At 62.9% G+C, this 9,603-nt stretch overlaps 1 long non-coding RNA gene across 1 annotated transcript; it reads left to right on the forward strand.

Annotated features, from left to right (window-relative positions):
• Window positions 1-1,480: 1,480 nt before the first annotated feature.
• LOC309864388 lies at window positions 1,481-7,835 on the forward strand. Its single transcript, XR_014311492.1, has 2 exons — window positions 1,481-2,532; window positions 6,608-7,835. It is a non-coding gene; the product is annotated as an uncharacterized lncRNA (long non-coding RNA).
• The last annotated feature ends 1,768 nt before the right edge of the window (window positions 7,836-9,603 follow it).

Genomic DNA, 9,603 nt, shown 5'->3' on the forward strand with positions numbered 1-9,603 from the left:
CCCAGGGCCCCACAGGCTGCTCTGCCCCCTCCTGCCCCAACCTGCCAGATCCTGCAGCTTGGGCCAGCCTGCCCCTTGGGCCCCACAGAGAAGAAAGACCCAGGAACCCCCCAGGCTGGGTCCCATGGGATGGTAGCTGGGTGTGGCTTCTACCCGCCTCTCCCCATTCCCACTAAGATCCAAGGTGGGAGCTTGCTGAGCTGAACGGAGGAAATGGAGGATTTTGGAGGAATTCTGGGGTGCGACGTGACCCAGAGGCCTCCAACCAGCCCCTCTGATCCCCTGCCTGGGCCTGCTGCTGGGTTCCCCACACCCTAGCATTCCTCTCACTGCCCAGGAGGAGGGTGGTGAAGAATCTGACCCCCAGCGCCGATTACATGACTTCAGAAATGTTGGGAGTGGGTGTCAAAAAACACTCCCCCAAAGCAATGCCCACACAGATCGGCGAAGGGTCCTTTGGCTCCAGAACCCGACCCGCTGTGGTGGTGGTGGCAGCGGTGGTCTGGCGGCCATCGGCTCCTGTCCTATCTTGTAGAGGGCAAAGTGGCAGGCAAGCATGCTCAAGGAGGCTGTCTTGGCGGCAGAGGGCACCCCGCCCCTCCTTTGCTTAGTTTTGTTCCTGGCCCCCCACCTGGGCACAAGGCCAAGCCCCAAGGCAGGGCCCCGTCCTGGGGAACAATGCAGCCGTGTTTCTCTGGGTGGAGGGGAGGTCGGTGGAGGATGTGGTGGGACAGACTCAGGCAGGGAAGGAGGGAGGGATCCAGGGAGGGACTCTATCCCAGGGATACTCCAGGAGCTGGGGAGTTTCCCAGAGCCCCTGGGTAGGTGGGGGGCAGGGATGCTGGGAGGGCAAAGTGGGGAGGGTACCTTGATCCTGGGACCACCTGAACTCCGGGCCAGAGTCTTCAATGGCAGCAGAGGAGGGTTGGGTGGGATAAGAGGGACTTCCTGGGGTTAAAGAAGGCACTGGGGAAGAACTGGAGGAAGTGTGGGTTGGTGCTTGGCAGGAACCCAGGATACCCAGGCCCATGCCCTTCCAGGGAAGGGTACACAGTAGCAGAATGTACTGGGTCAGGTGCCTTGCCTCCCACCCTCCATGTCCCTTGTCCCTTGTCCCTGCCCATGGCCTCCTGGGTTTCTCTTCCTGCAGGGGCAGGACTTTGCCAAGAAGGGTGTTGGGGTGAGAGGGGGGATTAGGACCCCTGCTTCTGTCCTGCCTCCCGCAGGAAGAGCCTTCGCTTAAAATCTGGGGCTGCTTCCACAGTCCAAGACCGGGAGGGGGAAGCTGGGCTGCGTTTGGGGCCCCAGGTAAGAGTCGGGACAAGGAGGGAGAAAGTTGGGGCTGAGTTGGGGGACCCGAGAGAGAAAGTGGGGGCGGACCGGCTCCGGGGGCACATGACGGCGGCGCCCGCCCCGCCCCGCGCCCGCCCCCTGTCCGGCCGGGGGGGAGGAGACGGGAAGGTTTTAAAAGCGATTCGGCCCCGCGGCGGGCCGGCCAGTGAGTGGGATGGATCGCGGCCGGCGACCGACCCCGGCCCGTCTAGGCCAGCCGTCCGCCCACGTCCCTGCCGCCGGGCCCCGGGCGGCGGCCCGAGCCCCGAGTGCCGGCTCCCCTCCCCCGCGGGTGAGTCGGGGAGGGAACCGGGAGGGAGGCGGCGGCGCCGCGGCGGCGGCGGCAACTTTTCCGCGCCGGACTCGTGGGCGGAGTGGGGGTGCGCCCGGCGGGTCCCAGCCTTTCGCGAGGGGGAGGGCGCCGCTCCGCCGCCGGTGGTTGGGGGGCTGCGGGGATCGTGCATCTGGCGGCGGCGGCGGCAGAGTCCTGGGGCGCCCCCTACGGAGCGGGGGAAGGGCGGCCCAACCTTTACCCGCTCCGCGGGAGCCCAGTGGGGACCCCTAGACACCCCCCCCCACCGGAGACCCATGAGACCGTGAGAGCGTGGTGGGGAGGGCGGGTCCCCCAGACACTGGGGCAGGTCAAGGTGCGCAGGGATTCAGCGGCAGGGTGGGAAGGGGTAGGGCACATGCCTGGTTTGGGGTTAGAAGGGATGCATATACGGTGCCTGGGCTCCTGGGGGGCCTATCAGGCCTTTGGTGGGATGGGGTGGAGGAGTGTGTAGGGGTCTCCCAGAGTTCCCTGGATGGCGGGTCACAGTCAAGTTCTCGACATGTCAGCCAATGAGTGGAGCGGAGGCCTTCCATTGAGGAGATGGGGTGGGGGCCCAGCATTGTAGCCCCAGCTTGGTGGAGACTGGGGGACCCTTCTCCTCGCTCCTGGCTCCTCCTGGCCCAGGGTTTGGGAGAGTCCTGGAGGGCTGACTCTCCGACCCTGTGTAGCCGCAGTCCTCATGTCCTTGGGCTCCGGGAGGGTGGAAGGGCCCCAACTAAAACCTGAACCTTGCATTCTAGCCCCTCACTGACCTCTGATCCCAGCACTGGATTTGACTGCCACCAAAGCCCCCGGCCTTACACTGACTTGCCTATCCAGCCCAGCCAGGCCGAGCCAGACCCTGTGGCCTCCTGAATGCCTTGAAGGTGCAGCTGGCCCTCTGTCACCTGCCCCCTCCCGCTTCAGCCCTAACCAGCTGCCCGCTCGTGGTGACGGGTGGTATGTGAGGGTAGGGCTGGGATGGGTGCGGGACCCCTGGCACAAAGGGTGTCCTCTGGCAGCCGGAGCTGGAGGGCAGTACCCAACAGGTGCCCCGGCTTAGAGGCGAGGTGCTGTGGGACACACCCTGTCCGCTCGCCCACGCACCCTGCCCAGGCCAGCCCGTGTGCATGTGTTCACATGCCTCCGTCCTGGGAAGGCACGGGGCCCTGGGGCCTGCTGCCAGCTCTGTCCTAGCTCCCAGAAGGGCACCCATTGGCCTCTGCCCTTGCAGGATGTCCTTTGGGAGCTCCTTCAAGACCCCAACTGACCAGCCTTGTCTGTGGGCCTCAGAGGGGGCCCAGAGCCGCCGGCCTGGCCCAGGGCTGGCACGCGGAACACATGCGTGACAGGGTGTGTCCAGGGGGTCGGGCCTATCTGTGCTAGCCCGGCCTCCAAGTCGCCGCAGACCCTTGCTCACTGGAGAGCGACAGTGGCAGCGGATGCTCCAGGGGTCCTCCCGGGAACCCACGTACGCCCCCCCTGCCTGCTGCTAAGAGAAGGCCAGATGTTCTGTGCAGGCTGCCACTGCTGGGCAGATCCCTGTCCCATCTGCAGTCCTAGGGTGACTGGCCCTAGGCTCAGGGTGGGGACAGGGGCTCAGGGTGCCCGGCCTGCTATGGGCCTAGGTGGTGGTGCTTGGATAGACCTTAAGGTGTTTTTCAGAGTGTGCCCTTCACCTTGGGAAGCCAAGTGGAGGGGGGAGGTCTGTTTGCGGTGAACCCTGGGAGGGTCTTAAGAAAACACCTTTCCTACCCCTCACGGCACCGGCTGGCCAGCCCCTTCCCACTTAGATACATTTTCTGCCTGGAGCCGTCCTGACTTTTCCTTAGATTTACTGCCTGACCTTGGGCCGGACTCAGAATTCCTGTGGGCCTCGGTTTCTCCATCTGTAAATGGGGAGCATTGGAAAGCAAGCAGAGAGAAGCGCGCTTCCCCTCCCAGTGGCAGGCCCTTGCCTTCAGATCCTTTGTGGGGTGCTCTGGCCCCCTTCTCTCCTGCCTTCGGGTGTCCCGGATGGACACGGAGGTGTGTCTGCAGAAGGCTGGTCACCTGGGAAGGAAGACGCGGAGGGCAGTGGGCGTGGGCGTGTGGGAATCCTTGGGCAGAGAAGGACGCCGCCATGCTGGGCACGGCTGAGTCACGCTCCAGCGGCGCCTTGCCCCAGGGTGCTGGAGCTGGCGCCACCCTGGGTGTGGTCACTGAGCTGTGGCCCTGGGCAGAGAAGGACTGGGTGGTCTGGGATGGGGGGCCTGAGCGGCGAGCAGCCAGGAAGCTGACTTCTGAGCCTCTAAGACCCTTGGCCTTCCCCTGGCCTGGGTCTGGCATCACCATCCAGAACTGTGGTCACCACACCCTTAGAGTGCTTTGAGGATCCTGGGGGCGCTGAGCCTTGGGCCTGGGAATTTTGGGGGACGGGACCCAGAAGCCAGTGATTTGCCTTGAGGCCAGTGGTCCCCCGAAACGTAGCCCGGGGCTGGGCCGTGGACCTGTGAGGACAAGGCAAGGGGTGAACATGACAGAAGGGTGTGCCCCTCAGTTAAGGGCTCTCAGTGTGGACATCAGGGGGCCCCTGGGAATTCTGTGACTGACCCTAGGGGGATTAAAGTTGAAGGCAGGGGTTGGAGTTTGGTGGGGCTGGGCGCAGTGGGGCCTGGGATATGACTTGCATGGCTCCCCTATTTATAACAAGTGATTCAGTGCTCACTTACTCACCCCTTCCTGGGACTGCCCCCTCCCCCCAGCCCTGGGTGGGCAGCGGGGGCCCACCCACTTGCCACTCTCCTGCCCTCCACCACCCAGGTGCCAGCCTCCCAGGGCTGCCCATCGGGCAGGTTGTCATGGTCGCTGTGCTGGGACCGGGGTAATGGATGGGGGGCTGGTGGTCAGGCGGCACTTGGCTGGGCAGCCCAGGTTGGCGGCTGGCTCGGGGCCCAGCCCAGGGAGCCTCTGCGGAGAGTCTAGGCCCATTAGGCAAAGCGTTAGTGACAGGCTGGGAGGGCGGGCGGTGGCGGGCAGGGCGGGGCCTGTAGCCCTTGGTATTTTCCGATCCCAGCTGCTCCGAGAGGGTGGAAAGTATTTGGGGACCAGGCTTGGGGGCGGCGGTGGTGGCGCCCCCAGCGGAAGCTGCCCCTGATTCATTCTTGGAGCACGGGGTTGGGGGGGGGGTGGGAGCAGGCCTGCCTGCTCTCCTCCTGCCTCCACGCCCTGTCTGCGGCCCATTCTCTGGCACACACACGTACATGCATACATGCGTAAGTCCATGTGGCCTGGGGCCTGCTTTGCTCCCTCTGGCCGGCCCAGGGGCCCATCTTCTCCCCACGCCTCTAGCTGCCAAGAGCTTGGCCTTGCTGGGACACTGTCTCCCGTGAGCCCAAGAGGCACACATGGGTAATGGGGGTCCTGGGCACCTGCGTGGCCGTGCCCCATCCATGAGAGACCCAGGCCTTTTGTGCCTTTGGGAATGGGGAGTGGCCTTGGCCCCGGCCCGGGGCTCCGTGCAGGGGAAACCCCACAGGAAACGGGCCTGGCCAAATGGCCGCCCTTCCCGTTCTCGTCCCTGGGACATGAATGTGCTGTCTCACTTCCGGAGGCGGCCCAGGGAGGCCGGCCGCCCTGCAGGGCCTTGTCTGTTCCCAGTTGGTGCCCCCAGACCCTGAGGGGACAGGGTTGGGCAGGGGCCTGCTAGGAAAGCGGGTGACTGGGGTCTGTGTGTGCGTGTAAGGGATGGGGCCGGGAACAGAGCGGGACATCTCTGTCCACCTGTCTCCCAGCGGCGCGCGCCTGGTGCCCACCTCTGGGCACCAGAGTCCCACTCGTATCCGGAGTCCTCATTTCCACCGTCTTTTCTGTTTCTGCCTGATGATGACAGCACAGCCCCATCCTAGCTACACGTGTCACTTCTGAGATCCTTACCACGACATCATCCCTGCTTTGCGGACAGGGAAGGGGAGGCCCAGAGAGTGAATTTCTAGGAGTCATCTAGCTACAGAGCTACAGAGCTGAGGTTCAGATCTGCCCAGACTGGCTCCAGAGTTGGGGATGTCCTAGCCACAGGGCTCTTCCATTAAGGAGATCTCCATTTACTGAACATAAGGCGGCTTCACAGGCTTGTGACTGTGCAGCTCAGAGGGTCTCACCTGCTCAGAACGACCCGAGGCTTGGATTAATGATCTGCTGTCAGCGTCTTGACATTCTTAACTTGTGAAGAAGGAGCCCCATGATTTCATTTTGCACTGATTCCTGAAATTTCTGGAAGGTGGTCCTGGTGCTGGGCACTTGCTGAATGACATACACACTCTTGGTGAAACCTCCCTGTGCTGTGCAATTGGGGCCTTTGGCTTTGTTTTACAGATGGGGAAACTGAGGCCTGGAAGGCGTTTGGGAAAGTGCTAAGTGGGTACTTGCACTTTGAGCCTGGGTCTGGTGCGCTTGGGGATGTGTGTGCCCAAGGCGAGAGCTGGACACCCACCGCCGGCATCCGCTCTGGTGGGGTGTGGGCTGAGGCCTGGCCACTGAGGAGACGGGGCCACGGGGCGGGGGGGGGGCAGGCCCTGGTGGTTTCCTCCTGCCCTTCAGGCTTCTAGGAAGTGGCGCCAGCTGGGGTGAGATCACTTCCTCACCCGCCTGCCTGCCACCCCCTCGACTTCCTCTCTTCATGGCCCCATTTAGCCCGCCCAGGGCTTGCTGGTGGTGGTGGGGGGACGGGAAAAGGGGGGGGACCTGGCTCTGGGAGTCCCTGCAGCCTCCTTGGGATCCTCCAGGATCCCTTTGGGCCTTTCTCCCTCTGGGACTGTGGGCATGGCTGCGGCGGGGGTGCCCGGCCTCGTGGTACAGCTTTGCCTTCTGCTGCTGCTGCGTGCGGGGAGAAGGGCTTCCCTCAGTGGGCAGCAGCCGGTGGGGCCCTGGAGGACAGCTGTCTTCAAATCTCATTACCTCCTTTGCTCTCTCTCTCTCCCCCAGGTGTCAGTCGCTGGCCCCACCCGGTGCCCCCCCACCCCTGTGCCACGGCCGGCTGGGGTTCCTGGGGATGGGATTTGCTGCCTGTCTCAAATCACATTGCCAGGGATTTCCAACCGACCCTGAGCCCTGCCTCTGGGGCTGCCACCGCCGCCGCTGCCGCCACCGCCACCGCTGAGGACCGGACTGGGGCTGGGTGGCAGAGAGGCTCCTGTTGTCCATGTCTGGCCTGGGGAGCAGGGCTTAGCTGCTTGTGAGCAGAGTCCACAGCAAGTCGTGTTCACAGTGGCTAAGTTCCGCCCCCCGGGACCCCGCCTCCTCTGGCTCTGCCTCTGTCCCGCTGGCTGTCCGGGCCTCCCTGGGCTCTGCCTCCCGTGCCTACTGAGCTGAAACACAGTTGATTTGTGCAGACTGGCTCAGTTCAGCAGGAACAGGAGTCAAGCCCCCTTGGAGTCTGTGGCGCCTGCCTTCCTGGGGTGGACTGATGCCTGTGGGGGGGGTGGGGGAGACCCAGACCTATGTCTGGGGGAGGGACTTGGGGAGGGAGGTAGCCTGGAATGGGCTAGGTGGACCCAGCTGTCTGTTGGCCCCCTCCCCCAGCTCTATACTTGGGGAGGGCCTCCCCCCTGCATAATCATACCTACAGCTGGCCTGCACTCCTGGGGAGGTTGGCCCTTCCACGAATAAAGGAAAAGTTGTGTCTGCACCCCTCCCCCCAACAACACTCCCAGCCTGGAGTCTTTCTCTCCCAAGCCTGGTGGGGCATGGGCCAGGCCTGTACCTTCCCGGCAGCCAGTTGTTACTCAAGAGGAAGCTGCCTTGGGCCCCCAGACCGTTAAATGCCAACTCCAGCTTCCGGAACCAGGCTGGCCTGACCTGAGTGTGCCTGGCCCCTTCTCACAGAACCCTGCAGCTTCCAAACTCGGAGGGAGGAGCCTTGACACCCTCCTGGCACGAGGGGAGGGGAGGGGAGCAAGGTGCTTGTGAACCCAGAAAGGACATAACTGGGACTTTTCAGTCCTCTGGTGGTGCCAGGGTGTCTAAGAGTGGAGGAGACTGTCCAGAATCAGATGGGATGGGGCTCTTTTTGGAGTGAGACTGGGGAACCAGAGAGAAGCCCCCTAACGTGTCAGGCCTGGCCTGGGGTTCGTGTCCCACCCAGGGTAGAGGCAGGGTCTGTGTTGTGTGTGGTTCCTGTTGTCCAGCTAAATAAAAGCTGCCCCCTGCCTCATTCCTGAAGGTCTGATAGTTTGTGTTTGGGGCTTACTCCTTCCTTCCATCCCTGCAGTTTTGGCTTTTTGGGTGGGGAGGGTTGGTGGCCCCCCGCACCCTGAGCTCCTGACCTCCCAGATCTCCATTCCTGTCCCAGCTGTTCCGAGGAAGGGCACAACGTAGTCACATGGGCAGAGAAGGCTGGAAAGGTGACCTTGAGGGGTGTCCTGGGATTAGGGGGTGACCCTGAGGGAAACCCTGACTTTCAGAGCTGTTGTGATGATAGGCAGCACTGTTCTGGGAAGGATCTAGATGGGGTCATTATGAGGAATGCCCCAAGCCCAGGGCATTGACCTGAATGTGCCTGGCCCCAGTGGAGGGGGGATTGAACACAATCTTTGGTGGCAGCCAGCGGTGACTCTGAGGGAAACACTGGGCATCCGAAGATAACTGGGACCGGAGGATCTTGAGCTAGTGTTATTTGGGGGTGGCTGAGACATAAGGGACAACTCAGGAAAATCTGGGGTGCTGGTATCTGGGAATGCCGGCAGGGGACCTGGGCTTGAGACGTGCATGTGCCACGAAGAAATCCCCAAGAGGGACATTTTCGGATAACTTTGAGAGCTGAGGGGCACAGTTAGAGAGGGAGCCAAGTCCGAGGACGGCATCTGCCCGCAGCTGAGACTAAAAGGGTGAAAGAAATGCCGAGCACTCCGGGGCTGCCGCCTCTACCCGAGCAGGCCTCCAGGCGGCGCAAAGAAGCACGCCGGCCAGCTGGAGTCCGCGAGCACATACCTGCGGGAACAGCGGGGAGGGGCGGGAGAGGAGTCCCTCTCCAATTGGCCCTCTTTGGCGGAGGGCGTCGCCACGAGCCAATCGCTGTGCCCAGCATTGTCGATACCCCGCCCACGACTGCACGCGCAGCCTTGTCGTCCTCTAGCGGTCAGCCCCGCCTAGCACCGCTCTGTGCCCCGCCCCTCCGGGAAGCTTGTCCTCGCCTGCCCCGTCCCTGACAGTGACCCAGACACACTTTGTTCACCCATCTGTCACTCTACAAAGACAGGCAGATCGGAAAGGAGGTCCTGCTTCTCAGGGAGCCAGGGAAGGAAGGCAACCAAGAGCCTTCTTTGCAGTCTTCCAGTCCACACCGCTCCCTCTAGGTGGGAACTGGAAAGCCTCCTCCACAGCGTAGGAATCCAGGGCCGCACCCGGACCGCGCCCCTCACTGACCACGCCCACCCTCCTACCGCGGCAACGCCGGAGCCCGCCCACCATGCCCAGGATTCCCATCTTTGTGTGTTGGGGACGTGGGTGGGAGGAGGAGGGTGTGTGTCTTCCCCACCCAGGTGCACCCAGCACCTGACGCGGCCCCCGTGCTCAGCAGCTTGGGAGACAAGTAACCCCAGGAGCGGTGTCTGGAGCCAGGGCACCCTCTAGTGGCCATTCCCAGCACTGCAAGGGCCGTGAAGCCTGAGGTGGCCAGGGTCAGTGGCAGCCGTCATAGTACCTAATCAAGCTATGCCTCTTCCTAAAATGGGTATCCTTTCCTTAAACTTTGGAATCCCCGTTTTCTCGTCTGTAAAATGGAAGGATATTCCTCCCGACTCATAGGGCCGTTGGGACAGGCGTTGTCACAGGTGACCAGTATAAAGCACTCCTCTTGGGAGTTCGCCCTGATGGTATCTACATTCCAGCCCCTGGGTGAAACCAGCAGTCTGCCCTCCTTCCACCCCTAACTTGAAGTTGTGCCCTGAGCAAGCAAGGCTGGAGATTTCCTGTGGAGGGAT

Source organism: Mustela nivalis (genome assembly GCF_964662115.1).
Source record: "Mustela nivalis genome assembly, chromosome: 1".
Classification (NCBI taxonomy): domain Eukaryota; kingdom Metazoa; phylum Chordata; class Mammalia; order Carnivora; family Mustelidae; genus Mustela; species Mustela nivalis.